Source organism: Aythya marila, assembly GCF_965140915.1.
Source record: "Aythya marila genome assembly, chromosome: Z".
NCBI lineage: Eukaryota > Metazoa > Chordata > Aves > Anseriformes > Anatidae > Aythya > Aythya marila.
This window is the reverse complement of record NC_139080.1, coordinates 69292706-69314025: the sequence shown is the minus strand read 5'-3', so window position 1 is coordinate 69314025 and position 21320 is coordinate 69292706.

Genomic DNA, 21320 nt, shown 5'->3' with positions numbered 1-21320 from the left:
TCGCACATCCACCACCTCGCTCAGGACCAAGAATGGGGACCTGGCTCCTTTGGAAGCCAAGGACAGGGACCGTGACCACATGGCAGCCCCGTGCAATCTGGGGCAGTGCATATTGTGACGCACAGTGCTGCTAGGCAACCGCCGTGTCCCACTGCAGGGCTGACAGCCACAGCCTCAGTCACCCTCAAGCCAGAGCCGGCCCCAGCCCAGACCTGTGGCTCCCAACCGGGCCCTGGGGCACCAGTGCAGGTGGGCTCGAGCTGGATGGTTTTTAAGGTCCCTTCCAACACCAGCCGTTCTATGGTTCTATGAGGGAGGCACTGCACAAGGAAAACGGGGTGGGGTGCTGATGTCTGAAAGAATCAAAGAAATAACAAAACTACGAGGAAGATTCAAACTAACAAAACAGGTAGGATTGAAGGAAAGACGAAAGAAAGAAAAGGTCATAAGGAAAAGAAACAACCAAACAACATGAAATCAAACAAAAAATGTCTTTTCCATTTTTGCAGGGTTGGGAAGCTACACCAATGGACAAAATCGTGCTAGAGGAACAGCCTTGGAGGAGCCTAAGGAAGCAAGCTGAGGTTTCAGCTCTGATCAGAGAGTGACAAAAGGAAAGACTCCACAATATATGTGGAAAAAGCCTTACGGGACAAATAGGACCAGACATCAACAGAGGGAGAAACAAATACGGAAACTCCGTGCAAATTTACATAATCCGAGAGAGCTACAGAACGTGCAGAGAAAGTCAGGTAACAAATAGTAGGCAGGTATGCTGCTTTTAACTGAACTTGCAGAGATAATAGAGAATTTTTCATGAGTACAATGTGGTGGAGGCAAAGGTAGCTAGCGCGGATGGAGCAAGTTGCAAAGTAGCCACACTTCTGTGTTCCCTAGCCGTGCGGGATCTGAGTTTAGGATGCAGAAAGCAAAACTTTCTCTTGGAGGAAATCAAATGTTTTGCAGAAGCATGTTGAGGTGAGAAGGCAAGGGTAGCTACAAGGCATACGCTTCCCTGGAAACTTGGCCGCACTTGTGCTGTCGCTACCCTGAAGGGCTTTGCAGCTGGTACCCACAGCTAAATGTCTCTCAGTCCGAATCCGGAGCATTTGCAGAAGCTTTTGTGGAGGTAGCTATCAGGCATGCAGCTACGTCCAAAGCAGGGCCAATATTGTGAGAGACCTAATGCAGACAGCTCTTCAGCTGGTTTTGTCAAGCAGTCCTGAATTTGGAGCTAGACCCAGACTTTTTCAAAACATGATCAGTGAAGGGAAGTGGAGGTACCCAGGCAGGTGCCTCCGTCCAAAAGTGGGCAAAGTTCTCAGGTACCGACCCTGAAGCAATCTGAGGACAGGATCCAAAACGAAATGTGTATCTGGAGCAAGCCACAAAGTCTGGCAGACCAGATGAGCCAGAGGCAAGAGAAGCCTCTTGGCATGCACCTCCCTCCAAAATGGGCCAAAGATCTCGGGTCCGTAGCTAGCCTGCAGGGCTCTGCGGACGGAATGCACAGGTCACTGTGTCCCTAGAAGAGGCCAAGAATCTGGAGCAAGTATGCCTGGGAGGAGGAACGGGTAGCTACTGGGCATGCACGTACTTCCCAATTGGGCCAAAATTGTACTAGACACCCCTTACGGCTATGCTGCTTTTGCCAGTTTTCATGCAGCTACCAGAATCTTTCCCCAGTACAATGTGGTGGAGGCAAAGGTAGCTAGCGCGGATGGAGCAAGTTGCAAAGTAGCCACACTTCTGTGTTCCCTAGCCGTGAGGGATCTGAGTTTAGGATGCAGAAAGCAAAACTTTCTCTTGGAGGAAATCAAATGTTTTGCAGAAGCATGTCGAGGTGAGAAGGCAAGGGTAGCTACCAGGCATACACTTCCCTGGAAACTTGGCCGCACTTGTGCTGTCGCTACCCTGAAGGGCTTTGCAGCTGGTACCCACAGCTAAATGTCTCTCAGGCCGAATCCGGAGCATTGGCAGAAGCTTTCCTGGAGGTAGCTAGCAGGCATGCAGCTACGTCGAAAGCAGGGCCAATATTGTGAGAGACCTAATGCAGACAGCTCTTCAGCTGGTTTTGACAAGCAGTCCTGAATTTGGAGCTAGACCCAGACTTTTTCAAAACATGATCATTGAAGGGAAGTGGAGGTACCCAGGCAGGTGCCTCCGTCCAAAAGTGGGCAAAGTTCTCAGGTACCGACCCTGAAGCAATCTGAGGACAGGATCCAAAACGAAATGTGTATCTGGAGCAAGCCACAAAGTCTGGCAGACCAGATGAGCCAGAGGCAAGAGAAGCCTCTTGGCATGCACCTCCCTCCAAAATGGGCCAAAGATCTCGGGTCCCTAGCTAGCCTGCAGGGCTCTGCGGACGGAATGCACAGGTCACTGTGTCCCTAGAAGAGGCCAAGAATCTGGAGCAAGTATGCCTGGGAGGAGGAACGGGTAGCTACTGGGCATGCACGTACTTCCCAATTGGGCCAAAATTGTACTAGACACCCCGTACGGCTATGCTGCTTTTGCCAGTTTTCATGCAGCTACCAGAATCTTTCCCCAGTACAATGTGGTGGAGGCAAAGGTAGCTAGCGCGGATGGAGCAAGTTGCAAAGTAGCCACACTTCTGTGTTCCCTAGCCGTGAGGGATCTGAGTTTAGGATGCAGAAAGCAAAACTTTCTCTTGGAGGAAATCAAATGTTTTGCAGAAGCATGCCGAGGTGAGAAGGCAAGGGTAGCTACCAGGCATACACTTCCCTGGAAACTTGGCCGCACTTGTGCTGTCGCTACCCTGAAGGGCTTTGCAGCTGGTACCCACAGCTAAATGTCTCTCAGGCCGAATCCCAAGAATTTCTGGATGCTTAGAAGCTTTCCTGGAGGTAGCTAGCAGGCATGCAGCTACGTCGAAAGCAGGGCCAATATTGTGAGAGACCTAATGCAGACGGCTCTTCAGCTGGTATTGACAAGCAGTCCTGAATTTGGAGCTGGCCCAGAACTGTTTCCAAACATGATCAGCGAAGGGGCGTGGAGGTACCCAGGCAGGTGCCTCCGTCCAAAAGTGGGCAAAGTTCTCAGGTACCGACCCTGAAGCAATCTGAGGACAGGATCCAAAACGAAATGTGTATGTGCAGCTAGCCACAAAGTCTGGCAGACCAGATGAGCCAGAGGCAAGAGAAGCCTCTTGGCATGCACCTCCCTCCAAAATGGGCCAAAGATCTCGGGTCCCTAGCTAGCCTGCAGGGCTCTGCGGATGGAATGCACAGGTCACTGTGTCCCTAGAAGAGGCCAAGAATCTGGAGCAAGTATGCCTGGGAGGAGGAACGGGTAGCTACTGGGCATGCACGTACTTCCCAATTGGGCCAAAATTGTACTAGACACCCCGTACGGCTATGCTGCTTTTGCCAGTTTTCATGCAGCTACCAGAATCTTTCCCCAGTACAATGTGGTGGAGGCAAAGGTAGCTAGCGCGGATGGAGCAAGTTGCAAAGTAGCCACACTTCTGTGTTCCCTAGCCGTGCGGGATCTGAGTTTAGGATGCAGAAAGCAAAACTTTCTCTTGGAGGAAATCAAATGTTTTGCAGAAGCATGCCGAGGTGAGAAGGCAAGGGTAGCTACCAGGCATACACTTCCCTGGAAACTTGGCCGCACTTGTGCTGTCCCTACCCTGAAGGGCTTTGCAGCTGGTACCCACAGCTAAATGTCTCTCAGGCCGAATCCGGAGCATTTGCAGAAGCTTTCCTGGAGGTAGCTAGCAGGCATGCAGATACGTCGAAAGCAGGGCCAATATTGTGAGAGACCTAATGCAGACAGCTCTTCAGCTGGTTTTGACAAGCAGTCCTGAATTTGGAGCTAGACCCAGACTTTTTCAAAACATGATCATTGAAGGGAAGTGGAGGTACCCAGGCAGGTGCCTCCGTCCAAAAGTGGGCAAAGTTCTCAGGTACCGACCCTGAAGCAATCTGAGGACAGGATCCAAAACGAAATGTGTATCTGGAGCAAGCCACAAAGTCTGGCAGACCAGATGAGCCAGAGGCAAGAGAAGCCTCTTGGCATGCACCTCCCTCCAAAATGGGCCAAAGATCTCGGGTCCCTAGCTAGCCTGCAGGGCTCTGCGGACGGAATGCACAGGTCACTGTGTCCCTAGAAGAGGCCAAGAATCTGGAGCAAGTATGCCTGGGAGGAGGAACGGGTAGCTACTGGGCATGCACGTACTTCCCAATTGGGCCAAAATTGTACTAGACACCCCGTACGGCTATGCTGCTTTTGCCAGTTTTCATGCAGCTACCAGAATCTTTCCCCAGTACAATGTGGTGGAGGCAAAGGTAGCTAGCGCGGATGGAGCAAGTTGCAAAGTAGCCACACTTCTGTGTTCCCTAGCCGTGAGGGATCTGAGTTTAGGATGCAGAAAGCAAAACTTTCTCTTGGAGGAAATCAAATGTTTTGCAGAAGCATGCCGAGGTGAGAAGGCAAGGGTAGCTACCAGGCATACACTTCCCTGGAAACTTGGCCGCACTTGTGCTGTCGCTACCCTGAAGGGCTTTGCAGGTGGTACCCACAGCTAAATGTCTCTCAGGCCGAATCCCAAGAATTTCTGGATGCTTAGAAGCTTTCCTGGAGGTAGCTAGCAGGCATGCAGCTACGTCGAAAGCAGGGCCAATATTGTGAGAGACCTAATGCAGACGGCTCTTCAGCTGGTATTGACAAGCAGTCCTGAATTTGGAGCTGGCCCAGAACTGTTTCCAAACATGATCAGCGAAGGGGCGTGGAGGTACCCAGGCAGGTGCCTCCGTCCAAAAGTGGGCAAAGTTCTCAGGTACCGACCCTGAAGCAATCTGAGGACAGGATCCAAAACGAAATGTGTATGTGCAGCTAGCCACAAAGTCTGGCAGACCAGATGAGCCAGAGGCAAGAGAAGCCTCTTGGCATGCACCTCCCTCCAAAATGGGCCAAAGATCTCGGGTCCCTAGCTAGCCTGCAGGGCTCTGCGGATGGAATGCACAGGTCACTGTGTCCCTAGAAGAGGCCAAGAATCTGGAGCAAGTATGCCTGGGAGGAGGAACGGGTAGCTACTGGGCATGCACGTACTTCCCAATTGGGCCAAAATTGTACTAGACACCCCGTACGGCTATGCTGCTTTTGCCAGTTTTCATGCAGCTACCAGAATCTTTCCCCAGTACAATGTGGTGGAGGCAAAGGTAGCTAGCGCGGATGGAGCAAGTTGCAAAGTAGCCACACTTCTGTGTTCCCTAGCCGTGCGGGATCTGAGTTTAGGATGCAGAAAGCAAAACTTTCTCTTGGAGGAAATCAAATGTTTTGCAGAAGCATGCCGAGGTGAGAAGGCAAGGGTAGCTACCAGGCATACACTTCCCTGGAAACTTGGCCGCACTTGTGCTGTCGCTACCCTGAAGGGCTTTGCAGCTGGTACCCACAGCTAAATGTCTCTCAGGCCGAATCCCAAGAATTTCTGGATGCTTAGAAGCTTTCCTGGAGGTAGCTAGCAGGCATGCAGCTACGTCGAAAGCAGGGCCAATATTGTGAGAGACCTAATGCAGACGGCTCTTCAGCTGGCTTTGACAAGCAGTCCTGAATTTGGAGCTGGCCCAGAACTGTTTCCAAACATGATCAGCGAAGGGTCGTGGAGGTACCCAGGCAGGTGCCTCCGTCCAAAAGTGGGCAAAGTTCTCAGGTACCGACCCTGAAGCAATCTGAGGACAGGATCCAAAACGAAATGTGTATCTGGAGCAAGCCACAAAGTTTGGCAGACCAGATGAGCCAGAGGCAAGAGAAGCCTCTTGGCATGCACCTCCCTCCAAAATGGGCCAAAGATCTCGGGTCCGTAGCTAGCCTGCAGGGCTCTGCGGATGGAATGCACAGGTCACTGTGTCCCTAGAAGAGGCCAAGAATCTGGAGCAAGTATGCCTGGGAGGAGGAACGGGTAGCTACTGGGCATGCACGTACTTCCCAATTGGGCCAAAATTGTACTAGACACCCCGTACGGCTATGCTGCTTTTGCCAGTTTTCATGCAGCTACCAGAATCTTTCCCCAGTACAATGTGGTGGAGGCAAAGGTAGCTAGCGCGGATGGAGCAAGTTGCAAAGTAGCCACACTTCTGTGTTCCCTAGCCGTGAGGGATCTGAGTTTAGGATGCAGAAAGCAAAACTTTCTCTTGGAGGAAATCAAATGTTTTGCAGAAGCATGCCGAGGTGAGAAGGCAAGGGTAGCTACCAGGCATACACTTCCCTGGAAACTTGGCCACACTTGTGCTGTCCCTACCCTGAAGGGCTTTGCAGCTGGTACCCACAGCTAAATGTCTCTCAGGCGGAATCCCAAGAATTTCTGGATGCTTAGAAGCTTTCCTGGAGGTAGCTAGCAGGCATGCAGCTACGTCGAAAGCAGGGCCAATATTGAGAGAGACCTAATGCAGACGGCTCTTCAGCTGGTATTGACAAGCAGTCCTGAATTTGGAGCTGGCCCAGAACTGTTTCCAAACATGATCAGCGAAGGGTCATGGAGGTACCCAGGCAGGTGCCTCCGTCCAAAAGTGGGCAAAGTTCTCAGGTACCGACCCTGAAGCAATCTGAGGACAGGATCCAAAACAAAATGTGTATCTGGAGCAAGCCACAAAGTCTGGCAGACCAGATGAGCCAGAGGCAAGAGAAGCCTCTTGGCATGCACCTCCCTCCAAAATGGGCCAAAGATCTCGGGTCCCTAGCTAGCCTGCAGGGCTCTGCGGATGGAATGCACAGGTCACTGTGTCCCTAGAAGAGGCCAGGAATCTGGAGCAAATATGCCTGGGAGGAGGAACGGGTAGCTACTGGGCATGCACGTACTTCCCAATTGGGCCAAAATCGTGCTAGACACCCCTTACGGCTATGCTGCTTTTGCCAGTTTTCATGCAGCTACCAGAATCTTTCCCCAGTACAATGTGGTGGAGGCAAAGGTAGCTAGCGCGGATGGAGCAAGTTGCAAAGTAGCCAAACTTCTGTGTTCCCTAGCCGTGAGGGATCTGAGTTTAGGATGCAGAAAGCAAAACTTTCTCTTGGAGGAAATCAAATGTTTTGCAGAAGCATGCCGAGGTGAGAAGGCAAGGGTAGCTACCAGGCATACACTTCCCTGGAAACTTGGCCGCACTTGTGCTGTCGCTACCCTGAAGGGCTTTGCAGCTGGTACCCACAGCTAAATGTCTCTCAGGCCGAATCCCAAGAATTTCTGGATGCTTAGAAGCTTTCCTGGAGGTAGCTAGCAGGCATGCAGCTACGTCCAAAGCAGGGCCAATATTGTGAGAGACCTAATGCAGACGGCTCTTCAGCTGGTATTGACAAGCAGTCCTGAATTTGGAGCTGGCCCAGAACTGTTTCCAAACATGATCAGCGAAGGGGCGTGGAGGTACCCAGGCAGGTGCCTCCGTCCAAAAGTGGGCAAAGTTCTCAGGTACCGACCCTCAAGCAATCTGAGGACAGGATCCAAAACGAAATGTGTATCTGGAGCAAGCCACAAAGTCTGGCAGACCAGATGAGCCAGAGGCAAGAGAAGCCTCTTGGCATGCACCTCCCTCCAAAATGGGCCAAAGATCTCGGGTCCCTAGCTAGCCTGCAGGGCTCTGCGGACGGAATGCACAGGTCACTGTGTCCCTAGAAGAGGCCAAGAATCTGGAGCAAGTATGCCTGGGAGGAGGAACGGGTAGCTACTGGGCATGCACGTACTTCCCAATTGGGCCAAAATCGTGCTAGACACCCCGTACGGCTATGCTGCTTTTGCCAGTTTTCATGCAGCTACCAGAATCTTTCCCCAGTACAATGTGGTGGAGGCAAAGGTAGCTAGCGCGGATGGAGCAAGTTGCAAAGTAGCCACACTTCTGTGTTCCCTAGCCGTGAGGGATCTGAGTTTAGGATGCAGAAAGCAAAACTTTCTCTTGGAGGAAATCAAATGTTTTGCAGAAGCATGCCGAGGTGAGAAGGCAAGGGTAGCTACCAGGCATACACTTCCCTGGAAACTTGGCCGCACTTGTGCTGTCGCTACCCTGAAGGGCTTTGCAGCTGGTACCCACAGCTAAATGTCTCTCAGGCGGAATCCCAAGAATTTCTGGATGCTTAGAAGCTTTCCTGGAGGTAGCTAGCAGGCATGCAGCTACGTCGAAAGCAGGGCCAATATTGTGAGAGACCTAATGCAGACGGCTCTTCAGCTGGTATTGACAAGCAGTCCTGAATTTGGAGCTGGCCCAGAACTGTTTCCAAACATGATCAGCGAAGGGGCGTGGAGGTACCCAGGCAGGTGCCTCCGTCCAAAAGTGGGCAAAGTTCTCAGGTACCGACCCTGAAGCAATCTGAGGACAGGATCCAAAACGAAATGTGTATCTGGAGCAAGCCACAAAGTCTGGCAGACCAGATGAGCCAGAGGCAAGAGAAGCCTCTTGGCATGCACCTCCCTCCAAAATGGGCCAAAGATCTCGGGTCCGTAGCTAGCCTGCAGGGCTCTGCGGACGGAATGCACAGGTCACTGTGTCCCTAGAAGAGGCCAAGAATCTGGAGCAAGTATGCCTGGGAGGAGGAACGGGTAGCTACTGGGCATGCACGTACTTCCCAATTGGGCCAAAATTGTACTAGACACCCCGTACGGCTATGCTGCTTTTGCCAGTTTTCATGCAGCTACCAGAATCTTTCCCCAGTACAATGTGGTGGAGGCAAAGGTAGCTAGCGCGGATGGAGCAAGTTGCAAAGTAGCCACACTTCTGTGTTCCCTAGCCGTGAGGGATCTGAGTTTAGGATGCAGAAAGCAAAACTTTCTCTTGGAGGAAATCAAATGTTTTGCAGAAGCATGCCGAGGTGAGAAGGCAAGGGTAGCTACCAGGCATACACTTCCCTGGAAACTTGGCCGCACTTGTGCTGTCGCTACCCTGAAGGGCTTTGCAGGTGGTACCCACAGCTAAATGTCTCTCAGGCCGAATCCCAAGAATTTCTGGATGCTTAGAAGCTTTCCTGGAGGTAGCTAGCAGGCATGCAGCTACGTCGAAAGCAGGGCCAATATTGTGAGAGACCTAATGCAGACGGCTCTTCAGCTGGTATTGACAAGCAGTCCTGAATTTGGAGCTGGCCCAGAACTGTTTCCAAACATGATCAGCGAAGGGGCGTGGAGGTACCCAGGCAGGTGCCTCCGTCCAAAAGTGGGCAAAGTTCTCAGGTACCGACCCTGAAGCAATCTGAGGACAGGATCCAAAACGAAATGTGTATCTGGAGCAAGCCACAAAGTCTGGCAGACCAGATGAGCCAGAGGCAAGAGAAGCCTCTTGGCATGCACCTCCCTCCAAAATGGGCCAAAGATCTCGGGTCCGTAGCTAGCCTGCAGGGCTCTGCGGACGGAATGCACAGGTCACTGTGTCCCTAGAAGAGGCCAAGAATCTGGAGCAAGTATGCCTGGGAGGAGGAACGGGTAGCTACTGGGCATGCACGTACTTCCCAATTGGGCCAAAATCGTGCTAGACACCCCTTACGGCTATGCTGCTTTTGCCAGTTTTCATGCAGCTACCAGAATCTTTCCCCAGTACAATGTGGTGGAGGCAAAGGTAGCTAGCGCGGATGGAGCAAGTTGCAAAGTAGCCACACTTCTGTGTTCCCTAGCCGTGAGGGATCTGAGTTTAGGATGCAGAAAGCAAAACTTTCTCTTGGAGGAAATCAAATGTTTTGCAGAAGCATGCCGAGGTGAGAAGGCAAGGGTAGCTACCAGGCATACACTTCCCTGGAAACTTGGCCGCACTTGTGCTGTCCCTACCCTGAAGGGCTTTGCAGCTGGTACCCACAGCTAAATGTCTCTCAGGCGGAATCCCAAGAATTTCTGGATGCTTAGAAGCTTTCCTGGAGGTAGCTAGCAGGCATGCAGCTACGTCGAAAGCAGGGCCAATATTGTGAGAGACCTAATGCAGACGGCTCTTCAGCTGGTATTGACAAGCAGTCCTGAATTTGGAGCTGGCCCAGAACTGTTTCCAAACATGATCAGCGAAGGGGCGTGGAGGTACCCAGGCAGGTGCCTCCGTCCAAAAGTGGGCAAAGTTCTCAGGTACCGACCCTGAAGCAATCTGAGGACAGGATCCAAAACGAAATGTGTATCTGGAGCAAGCCACAAAGTCTGGCAGACCAGATGAGCCAGAGGCAAGAGAAGCCTCTTGGCATGCACCTCCCTCCAAAATGGGCCAAAGATCTCGGGTCCGTAGCTAGCCTGCAGGGCTCTGCGGACGGAATGCACAGGTCACTGTGTCCCTAGAAGAGGCCAAGAATCTGGAGCAAGTATGCCTGGGAGGAGGAACGGGTAGCTACTGGGCATGCACGTACTTCCCAATTGGGCCAAAATCGTGCTAGACACCCCGTACGGCTATGCTGCTTTTGCCAGTTTTCATGCAGCTACCAGAATCTTTCCCCAGTACAATGTGGTGGAGGCAAAGGTAGCTAGCGCGGATGGAGCAAGTTGCAAAGTAGCCACACTTCTGTGTTCCCTAGCCGTGAGGGATCTGAGTTTAGGATGCAGAAAGCAAAACTTTCTCTTGGAGGAAATCAAATGTTTTGCAGAAGCATGCCGAGGTGAGAAGGCAAGGGTAGCTACCAGGCATACACTTCCCTGGAAACTTGGCCGCACTTGTGCTGTCGCTACCCTGAAGGGCTTTGCAGCTGGTACCCACAGCTAAATGTCTCTCAGGCGGAATCCCAAGAATTTCTGGATGCTTAGAAGCTTTCCTGGAGGTAGCTAGCAGGCATGCAGCTACGTCGAAAGCAGGGCCAATATTGTGAGAGACCTAATGCAGACGGCTCTTCAGCTGGTATTGACAAGCAGTCCTGAATTTGGAGCTGGCCCAGAACTGTTTCCAAACATGATCAGCGAAGGGGCGTGGAGGTACCCAGGCAGGTGCCTCCGTCCAAAAGTGGGCAAAGTTCTCAGGTACCGACCCTGAAGCAATCTGAGGACAGGATCCAAAACGAAATGTGTATCTGGAGCAAGCCACAAAGTCTGGCAGACCAGATGAGCCAGAGGCAAGAGAAGCCTCTTGGCATGCACCTCCCTCCAAAATGGGCCAAAGATCTCGGGTCCGTAGCTAGCCTGCAGGGCTCTGCGGACGGAATGCACAGGTCACTGTGTCCCTAGAAGAGGCCAAGAATCTGGAGCAAGTATGCCTGGGAGGAGGAACGGGTAGCTACTGGGCATGCACGTACTTCCCAATTGGGCCAAAATCGTGCTAGACACCCCGTACGGCTATGCTGCTTTTGCCAGTTTTCATGCAGCTACCAGAATCTTTCCCCAGTACAATGTGGTGGAGGCAAAGGTAGCTAGCGCGGATGGAGCAAGTTGCAAAGTAGCCACACTTCTGTGTTCCCTAGCCGTGAGGGATCTGAGTTTAGGATGCAGAAAGCAAAACTTTCTCTTGGAGGAAATCAAATGTTTTGCAGAAGCATGCCGAGGTGAGAAGGCAAGGGTAGCTACCAGGCATACACTTCCCTGGAAACTTGGCCGCACTTGTGCTGTCGCTACCCTGAAGGGCTTTGCAGCTGGTACCCACAGCTAAATGTCTCTCAGGCGGAATCCCAAGAATTTCTGGATGCTTAGAAGCTTTCCTGGAGGTAGCTAGCAGGCATGCAGCTACGTCGAAAGCAGGGCCAATATTGTGAGAGACCTAATGCAGACGGCTCTTCAGCTGGTATTGACAAGCAGTCCTGAATTTGGAGCTGGCCCAGAACTGTTTCCAAACATGATCAGCGAAGGGGCGTGGAGGTACCCAGGCAGGTGCCTCCGTCCAAAAGTGGGCAAAGTTCTCAGGTACCGACCCTGAAGCAATCTGAGGACAGGATCCAAAACGAAATGTGTATGTGCAGCTAGCCACAAAGTTTGGCAGACCAGATGAGCCAGAGGCAAGAGAAGCCTCTTGGCATGCACCTCCCTCCAAAATGGGCCAAAGATCTCGGGTCCCTAGCTAGCCTGCAGGGCTCTGCGGACGGAATGCACAGGTCACTGTGTCCCTAGAAGAGGCCAAGAATCTGGAGCAAGTATGCCTGGGAGGAGGAACGGGTAGCTACTGGGCATGCACGTACTTCCCAATTGGGCCAAAATCGTGCTAGACACCCCGTACGGCTATGCTGCTTTTGCCAGTTTTCATGCAGCTACCAGAATCTTTCCCCAGTACAATGTGGTGGAGGCAAAGGTAGCTAGCGCGGATGGAGCAAGTTGCAAAGTAGCCACACTTCTGTGTTCCCTAGCCGTGAGGGATCTGAGTTTAGGATGCAGAAAGCAAAACTTTCTCTTGGAGGAAATCAAATGTTTTGCAGAAGCATGCCGAGGTGAGAAGGCAAGGGTAGCTACCAGGCATACACTTCCCTGGAAACTTGGCCGCACTTGTGCTGTCGCTACCCTGAAGGGCTTTGCAGGTGGTACCCACAGCTAAATGTCTCTCAGGCCGAATCCCAAGAATTTCTGGATGCTTAGAAGCTTTCCTGGAGGTAGCTAGCAGGCATGCAGCTACGTCGAAAGCAGGGCCAATATTGTGAGAGACCTAATGCAGACGGCTCTTCAGCTGGTATTGACAAGCAGTCCTGAATTTGGAGCTGGCCCAGAACTGTTTCCAAACATGATCAGCGAAGGGTCATGGAGGTACCCAGGCAGGTGCCTCCGTCCAAAAGTGGGCAAAGTTCTCAGGTACCGACCCTGAAGCAATCTGAGGACAGGATCCAAAACGAAATGTGTATCTGGAGCAAGCCACAAAGTCTGGCAGACCAGATGAGCCAGAGGCAAGAGAAGCCTCTTGGCATGCACCTCCCTCCAAAATGGGCCAAAGATCTCGGGTCCCTAGCTAGCCTGCAGGGCTCTGCGGACGGAATGCACAGGTCACTGTGTCCCTAGAAGAGGCCAAGAATCTGGAGCAAGTATGCCTGGGAGGAGGAACGGGTAGCTACTGGGCATGCACGTACTTCCCAATTGGGCCAAAATCGTGCTAGACACCCCGTACGGCTATGCTGCTTTTGCCAGTTTTCATGCAGCTACCAGAATCTTTCCCCAGTACAATGTGGTGGAGGCAAAGGTAGCTAGCGCGGATGGAGCAAGTTGCAAAGTAGCCACACTTCTGTGTTCCCTAGCCGTGAGGGATCTGAGTTTAGGATGCAGAAAGCAAAACTTTCTCTTGGAGGAAATCAAATGTTTTGCAGAAGCATGCCGAGGTGAGAAGGCAAGGGTAGCTACCAGGCATACACTTCCCTGGAAACTTGGCCGCACTTGTGCTGTCGCTACCCTGAAGGGCTTTGCAGCTGGTACCCACAGCTAAATGTCTCTCAGGCCGAATCCCAAGAATTTCTGGATGCTTAGAAGCTTTCCTGGAGGTAGCTAGCAGGCATGCAGCTACGTCGAAAGCAGGGCCAATATTGTGAGAGACCTAATGCAGACAGCTCTTCAGCTGGTTTTGACAAGCAGTCCTGAATTTGGAGCTAGACCCAGACTTTTTCAAAACATGATCATTGAAGGGAAGTGGAGGTACCCAGGCAGGTGCCTCCGTCCAAAAGTGGGCAAAGTTCTCAGGTACCGACCCTGAAGCAATCTGAGGACAGGATCCAAAACGAAATGTGTATCTGGAGCAAGCCACAAAGTCTGGCAGACCAGATGAGCCAGAGGCAAGAGAAGCCTCTTGGCATGCACCTCCCTCCAAAATGGGCCAAAGATCTCGGGTCCGTAGCTAGCCTGCAGGGCTCTGCGGACGGAATGCACAGGTCACTGTGTCCCTAGAAGAGGCCAAGAATCTGGAGCAAGTATGCCTGGGAGGAGGAACGGGTAGCTACTGGGCATGCACGTACTTCCCAATTGGGCCAAAATTGTACTAGACACCCCGTACGGCTATGCTGCTTTTGCCAGTTTTCATGCAGCTACCAGAATCTTTCCCCAGTACAATGTGGTGGAGGCAAAGGTAGCTAGCGCGGATGGAGCAAGTTGCAAAGTAGCCACACTTCTGTGTTCCCTAGCCGTGAGGGATCTGAGTTTAGGATGCAGAAAGCAAAACTTTCTCTTGGAGGAAATCAAATGTTTTGCAGAAGCATGCCGAGGTGAGAAGGCAAGGGTAGCTACCAGGCATACACTTCCCTGGAAACTTGGCCGCACTTGTGCTGTCGCTACCCTGAAGGGCTTTGCAGGTGGTACCCACAGCTAAATGTCTCTCAGGCCGAATCCCAAGAATTTCTGGATGCTTAGAAGCTTTCCTGGAGGTAGCTAGCAGGCATGCAGCTACGTCGAAAGCAGGGCCAATATTGTGAGAGACCTAATGCAGACGGCTCTTCAGCTGGTATTGACAAGCAGTCCTGAATTTGGAGCTGGCCCAGAACTGTTTCCAAACATGATCAGCGAAGGGGCGTGGAGGTACCCAGGCAGGTGCCTCCGTCCAAAAGTGGGCAAAGTTCTCAGGTACCGACCCTGAAGCAATCTGAGGACAGGATCCAAAACGAAATGTGTATCTGGAGCAAGCCACAAAGTCTGGCAGACCAGATGAGCCAGAGGCAAGAGAAGTCTCTTGGCATGCACCTCCCTCCAAAATGGGCCAAAGATCTCGGGTCCCTAGCTAGCCTGCAGGGCTCTGCGGACGGAATGCACAGGTCACTGTGTCCCTAGAAGAGGCCAAGAATCTGGAGCAAGTATGCCTGGGAGGAGGAACGGGTAGCTACTGGGCATGCACGTACTTCCCAATTGGGCCAAAATCGTGCTAGACACCCCGTACGGCTATGCTGCTTTTGCCAGTTTTCATGCAGCTACCAGAATCTTTCCCCAGTACAATGTGGTGGAGGCAAAGGTAGCTAGCGCGGATGGAGCAAGTTGCAAAGTAGCCACACTTCTGTGTTCCCTAGCCGTGAGGGATCTGAGTTTAGGATGCAGAAAGCAAAACTTTCTCTTGGAGGAAATCAAATGTTTTGCAGAAGCATGCCGAGGTGAGAAGGCAAGGGTAGCTACCAGGCATACACTTCCCTGGAAACTTGGCCGCACTTGTGCTGTCGCTACCCTGAAGGGCTTTGCAGCTGGTACCCACAGCTAAATGTCTCTCAGGCCGAATCCCAAGAATTTCTGGATGCTTAGAAGCTTTCCTGGAGGTAGCTAGCAGGCATGCAGCTACGTCGAAAGCAGGGCCAATATTGTGAGAGACCTAATGCAGACGGCTCTTCAGCTGGTATTGACAAGCAGTCCTGAATTTGGAGCTGGCCCAGAACTGTTTCCAAACATGATCAGCGAAGGGTCATGGAGGTACCCAGGCAGGTGCCTCCGTCCAAAAGTGGGCAAAGTTCTCAGGTACCGACCCTGAAGCAATCTGAGGACAGGATCCAAAACGAAATGTGTATCTGGAGCAAGCCACAAAGTCTGGCAGACCAGATGAGCCAGAGGCAAGAGAAGCCTCTTGGCATGCACCTCCCTCCAAAATGGGCCAAAGATCTCGGGTCCCTATCTAGCCTGCAGGGCTCTGCGGACGGAATGCACAGGTCACTGTGTCCCTAGAAGAGGCCAAGAATCTGGAGCAAGTATGCCTGGGAGGAGGAACGGGTAGCTACTGGGCATGCACGTACTTCCCAATTGGGCCAAAATTGTACTAGACACCCCGTACGGCTATGCTGCTTTTGCCAGTTTTCATGCAGCTACCAGAATCTTTCCCCAGTACAATGTGGTGGAGGCAAAGGTAGCTAGCGCGGATGGAGCAAGTTGCAAAGTAGCCACACTTCTGTGTTCCCTAGCCGTGAGGGATCTGAGTTTAGGATGCAGAAAGCAAAACTTTCTCTTGGAGGAAATCAAATGTTTTGCAGAAGCATGCCGAGGTGAGAAGGCAAGGGTAGCTACCAGGCATACACTTCCCTGGAAACTTGGCCGCACTTGTGCTGTCGCTACCCTGAAGGGCTTTGCAGGTGGTACCCACAGCTAAATGTCTCTCAGGCCGAATCCCAAGAATTTCTGGATGCTTAGAAGCTTTCCTGGAGGTAGCTAGCAGGCATGCAGCTACGTCGAAAGCAGGGCCAATATTGTGAGAGACCTAATGCAGACGGCTCTTCAGCTGGTATTGACAAGCAGTCCTGAATTTGGAGCTGGCCCAGAACTGTTTCCAAACATGATCAGCGAAGGGGCGTGGAGGTACCCAGGCAGGTGCCTCCGTCCAAAAGTGGGCAAAGTTCTCAGGTACCGACCCTGAAGCAATCTGAGGACAGGATCCAAAACGAAATGTGTATCTGGAGCAAGCCACAAAGTCTGGCAGACCAGATGAGCCAGAGGCAAGAGAAGTCTCTTGGCATGCACCTCCCTCCAAAATGGGCCAAAGATCTCGGGTCCCTAGCTAGCCTGCAGGGCTCTGCGGACGGAATGCACAGGTCACTGTGTCCCTAGAAGAGGCCAAGAATCTGGAGCAAGTATGCCTGGGAGGAGGAACGGGTAGCTACTGGGCATGCACGTACTTCCCAATTGGGCCAAAATCGTGCTAGACACCCCGTACGGCTATGCTGCTTTTGCCAGTTTTCATGCAGCTACCAGAATCTTTCCCCAGTACAATGTGGTGGAGGCAAAGGTAGCTAGCGCGGATGGAGCAAGTTGCAAAGTAGCCACACTTCTGTGTTCCCTAGCCGTGAGGGATCTGAGTTTAGGATGCAGAAAGCAAAACTTTCTCTTGGAGGAAATCAAATGTTTTGCAGAAGCATGCCGAGGTGAGAAGGCAAGGGTAGCTACCAGGCATACACTTCCCTGGAAACTTGGCCGCACTTGTGCTGTCGCTACCCTGAAGGGCTTTGCAGCTGGTACCCACAGCTAAATGTCTCTCAGGCCGAATCCCAAGAATTTCTGGATGCTTAGAAGCTTTCCTGGAGGTAGCTAGCAGGCATGCAGCTACGTCCAAAGCAGGGCCAATATTGTGAGAGACCTAATGCAGACGGCTCTTCAGCTGGTATTGACAAGCAGTCCTGAATTTGGAGCTGGCCCAGAACTGTTTCCAAACATGATCAGCGAAGGGTCATGGAGGTACCCAGGCAGGTGCCTCCGTCCAAAAGTGGGCAAAGTTCTCAGGTACCGACCCTGAAGCAATCTGAGGACAGGATCCAAAACGAAATGTGTATCTGGAGCAAGCCACAAAGTCTGGCAGACCAGATGAGCCAGAGGCAAGAGAAGCCTCTTGGCATGCACCTCCCTCCAAAATGGGCCAAAGATCTCGGGTCCCTAGCTAGCCTGCAGGGCTCTGCGGACGGAATGCACAGGTCACTGTGTCCCTAGAAGAGGCCAAGAATCTGGAGCAAGTATGCCTGGGAGGAGGAACGGGTAGCTACTGGGCATGCACGTACTTCCCAATTGGGCCAAAATTGTACTAGACACCCCGTACGGCTATGCTGCTTTTGCCAGTTTTCATGCAGCTACCAGAATCTTTCCCCAGTACAATGTGGTGGAGGCAAAGGTAGCTAGCGCGGATGGAGCAAGTTGCAAAGTAGCCACACTTCTGTGTTCCCTAGCCGTGAGGGATCTGAGTTTAGGATGCAGAAAGCAAAACTTTCTCTTGGAGGAAATCAAATGTTTTGCAGAAGCATGCCGAGGTGAGAAGGCAAGGGTAGCTACCAGGCATACACTTCCCTGGAAACTTGGCCGCACTTGTGCTGTCGCTACCCTGAAGGGCTTTGCAGCTGGTACCCACAGCTAAATGTCTCTCAGGCCGAATCCCAAGAATTTCTGGATGCTTAGAAGCTTTCCTGGAGGTAGCTAGCAGGCATGCAGCTACGTCGAAAGCAGGGCCAATATTGTGAGAGACCTAATGCAGACGGCTCTTCAGCTGGTATTGACAAGCAGTCCTGAATTTGGAGCTGGCCCAGAACTGTTTCCAAACATGATCAGCGAAGGGGCGTGGAGGTACCCAGGCAGGTGCCTCCGTCCAAAAGTGGGCAAAGTTCTCAGGTACCGACCCTGAAGCAATCTGAGGACAGGATCCAAAACGAAATGTGTATCTGGAGCAAGCCACAAAGTCTGGCAGACCAGATGAGCCAGAGGCAAGAGAAGTCTCTTGGCATGCACCTCCCTCCAAAATGGGCCAAAGATCTCGGGTCCCTAGCTAGCCTGCAGGGCTCTGCGGACGGAATGCACAGGTCACTGTGTCCCTAGAAGAGGCCAAGAATCTGGAGCAAGTATGCCTGGGAGGAGGAACGGGTAGCTACTGGGCATGCACGTACTTCCCAATTGGGCCAAAATCGTGCTAGACACCCCGTACGGCTATGCTGCTTTTGCCAGTTTTCATGCAGCTACCAGAATCTTTCCCCAGTACAATGTGGTGGAGGCAAAGGTAGCTAGCGCGGATGGAGCAAGTTGCAAAGTAGCCACACTTCTGTGTTCCCTAGCCGTGAGGGATCTGAGTTTAGGATGCAGAAAGCAAAACTTTCTCTTGGAGGAAATCAAATGTTTTGCAGAAGCATGCCGAGGTGAGAAGGCAAGGGTAGCTACCAGGCATACACTTCCCTGGAAACTTGGCCGCACTTGTGCTGTCGCTACCCTGAAGGGCTTTGCAGCTGGTACCCACAGCTAAATGTCTCTCAGGCCGAATCCCAAGAATTTCTGGATGCTTAGAAGCTTTCCTGGAGGTAGCTAGCAGGCATGCAGCTACGTCCAAAGCAGGGCCAATATTGTGAGAGACCTAATGCAGACGGCTCTTCAGCTGGTATTGACAAGCAGTCCTGAATTTGGAGCTGGCCCAGAACTGTTTCCAAACATGATCAGCGAAGGGTCATGGAGGTACCCAGGCAGGTGCCTCCGTCCAAAAGTGGGCAAAGTTCTCAGGTACCGACCCTGAAGCAATCTGAGGACAGGATCCAAAACGAAATGTGTATGTGCAGCTAGCCACAAAGTTTGGCAGACCAGATGAGCCAGAGGCAAGAGAAGCCTCTTGGCATGCACCTCCCTCCAAAATGGGCCAAAGATCTCGGGTCCCTAGCTAGCCTGCAGGGCTCTGCGGACGGAATGCACAGGTCACTGTGTCCCTAGAAGAGGCCAAGAATCTGGAGCAAGTATGCCTGGGAGGAGGAACGGGTAGCTACTGGGCATGCACGTACTTCCCAGTTGGGCCAAAATTGTACTAGACACCCCGTACGGCTATGCTGCTTTTGCCAGTTTTCATGCAGCTACCAGAATCTTTCCCCAGTACAATGTGGTGGAGGCAAAGGTAGCTAGCGCGGATGGAGCAAGTTGCAAAGTAGCCACACTTCTGTGTTCCCTAGCCGTGAGGGATCTGAGTTTAGGATGCAGAAAGCAAAACTTTCTCTTGGAGGAAATCAAATGTTTTGCAGAAGCATGCCGAGGTGAGAAGGCAAGGGTAGCTACCAGGCATACACTTCCCTGGAAACTTGGCCGCACTTGTGCTGTCGCTACCCTGAAGGGCTTTGCAGCTGGTACCCACAGCTAAATGTCTCTCAGGCCGAATCCCAAGAATTTCTGGATGCTTAGAAGCTTTCCTGGAGGTAGCTAGCAGGCATGCAGCTACGTCGAAAGCAGGGCCAATATTGTGAGAGACCTAATGCAGACGGCTCTTCAGCTGGTATTGACAAGCAGTCCTGAATTTGGAGCTGGCCCAGAACTGTTTCCAAACATGATCAGCGAAGGGGCGTGGAGGTACCCAGGCAGGTGCCTCCGTCCAAAATTGGGCAAAGTTCTCAGGTACCGACCCTCAAGCAATCTGAGGACAGGATCCAAAACGAAATGTGTATCTGGAGCAAGCCACAAAGTCTGGCAGACCAGATGAGCCAGAGGCAAGAGAAGCCTCTTGGCATGCACCTCCCTCCAAAATGGGCCAAAGATCTCGGGTCCGTAGCTAGCCTGCAGGGCTCTGCGGACGGAATGCACAGGTCACTGTGTCCCTAGAAGAGGCCAAGAATCTGGAGCAAGTATGCCTGGGAGGAGGAACGGGTAGCTACTGGGCATGCACGTACTTCCCAATTGGGCCAAAATCGTGCTAGACACCCCTTACGGCTATGCTGCTTTTGCCAGTTTTCATGCAGCTACCAGAATCTTTCCCCAGTACAATGTGGTGGAGGCAAAGGTAGCTAGCGCGGATGGAGCAAGTTGCAAAGTAGCCAAACTTCTGTGTTCCCTAGCCGTGAGGGATCTGAGTTTAGGATGCAGAAAGCAAAACTTTCTCTTGGAGGAAATCAAATGTTTTGCAGAAGCATGCCGAGGTGAGAAGGCAAGGGTAGCTACCAGGCATACACTTCCCTGGAAACTTGGCCGCACTTGTGCTGTCGCTACCCTGAAGGGCTTTGCAGCTGGTACCCACAGCTAAATGTCTCTCAGGCCGAATCCCAAGAATTTCTGGATGCTTAGAAGCTTTCCTGGAGGTAGCTAGCAGGCATGCAGCTACGTCGAAAGCAGGGCCAATATTGTGAGAGACCTAATGCAGACGGCTCTTCAGCTGGTATTGACAAGCAGTCCTGAATTTGGAGCTGGCCCAGAACTGTTTCCAAACATGATCAGCGAAGGGGCGTGGAGGTACCCAGGCAGGTGCCTCCGTCCAAAAGTGGGCAAAGTTCTCAGGTACCGACCCTGAAGCAATCTGAGGACAGGATCCAAAACGAAATGTGTATCTGGAGCAAGCCACAAAGTCTGGCAGACCAGATGAGCCAGAGGCAAGAGAAGCCTCTTGGCATGCACCTCCCTCCAAAATGGGCCAAAGATCTCGGGTCCCTAGCTAGCCTGCAGGGCTCTGCGGACGGAATGCACAGGTCACTGTGTCCCTAGAAGAGGCCAAGAATCTGGAGCAAGTATGCCTGGGAGGAGGAACGGGTAGCTACTGGGCATGCACGTACTTCCCAATTGGGCCAAAATCGTGCTAGACACCCCGTACGGCTATGCTGCTTTTGCCAGTTTTCATGCAGCTACCAGAATCTTTCCCCAGTACAATGTGGTGGAGGCAAAGGTAGCTAGCGCGGATGGAGCAAGTTGCAAAGTAGCCACACTTCTGTGTTCCCTAGCCGTGAGGGATCTGAGTTTAGGATGCAGAAAGCAAAACTTTCTCTTGGAGGAAATCAAATGTTTTGCAGAAGCATGCCGAGGTGAGAAGGCAAGGGTAGCTACCAGGCATACACTTCCCTGGAAACTTGGCCGCACTTGTGCTGTCGCTACCCTGAAGGGCTTTGCAGCTGGTACCCACAGCTAAATGTCTCTCAGGCGGAATCCCAAGAATTTCTGGATGCTTAGAAGCTTTCCTGGAGGTAGCTAGCAGGCATGCAGCTACGTCGAAAGCAGGGCCAATATTGTGAGAGACCTAATGCAGACGGCTCTTCAGCTGGTATTGACAAGCAGTCCTGAATTTGGAGCTGGCCCAGAACTGTTTCCAAAC